General features: G+C 48.4%; 1 pseudogene; it reads right to left on the bottom strand.

The window, feature by feature from the left end:
• Positions 1–293: 293 nt before the first annotated feature.
• LOC115030306 (U2 spliceosomal RNA) lies at positions 294–402 on the bottom strand (annotated as a pseudogene).
• Between the last annotated feature and the right edge of the window lie 445 nt (positions 403–847).

The raw sequence follows: 847 nt of genomic DNA, 5'->3' as shown, positions 1-847 counted from the left end.
GCAGACAAAAAACAATTAGGACTCTCCCCTGGTGTCCTCAACCAGACTGCACAGGCAGACCTGGGAGCTTGGTTCGCTGTCCCTGCTGCAGGGGCGCTGACTACACCCCTAACCAAGATTATACAAGGGCCCCAAGAGTCCTATGCACAGTTCGTTGCCAGATTGCAGGAAGCAGCTGAGAGAATTTTGGGACCTGAGGAAAGTGAGGGTCTGTTAGTCCAACAACTTGCTCTTGAAAATGCGAATTCAGCATGTAGGGCTGCCCTAAGAAGTAAAACCAAGAGTTTAGATATAAATGGTATGATCAAGCTTTGTAATGAGGTAGATGTGTTTTTCCAACAAGTTTTAAACTGATAAGAACAGATACTACACTTGATCTTAGCCAAAAGGCCGAGAAGTGATTCCAACAAGTTTTAAAGTCTATTAACCTGGTCATTGGGGCTGCTCTACAACTAAATAAAGGAGAAAAAACTTGCTATAGATGCAACCAACCTGGATATTTTGCTAGAGGATGCCCTACACAAAGACAGAGCACCCTAGTCTCAACCATGCCTGTTACCCAACAAATCCCCCCCCCCCGCGTCTTTGCCCTCAGTGCAAGAGAGGCCACCATTGGGCATGAGATTGACAATCTAAGACTGACATCAAAGGCCACCCACTCCCTGCGGTCCAGGAAAACATCCAGAGGACCCCTGCAGGGTCTGTCTCCCCTGATGACAACTGCAGACAACCCCTTAGACCCCTTGGGAGATTGTGCAGGGCCACGGCAGGGAGTGCAGGATTGGACCTGTGTTCTTCCACCACCAGGATTATAACTCCTGAGGAGGGAACAGTGGTCATAGAAACA

This window comes from Mus caroli, unplaced genomic scaffold (genome assembly GCF_978045245.1).
Source record: "Mus caroli unplaced genomic scaffold, Mus_caroli_1 scaffold_9, whole genome shotgun sequence".
NCBI lineage: Eukaryota > Metazoa > Chordata > Mammalia > Rodentia > Muridae > Mus > Mus caroli.
The sequence above is the reverse complement of the archived record's forward strand: the minus strand, read 5'-3'. Positions and strand labels throughout refer to the sequence as shown.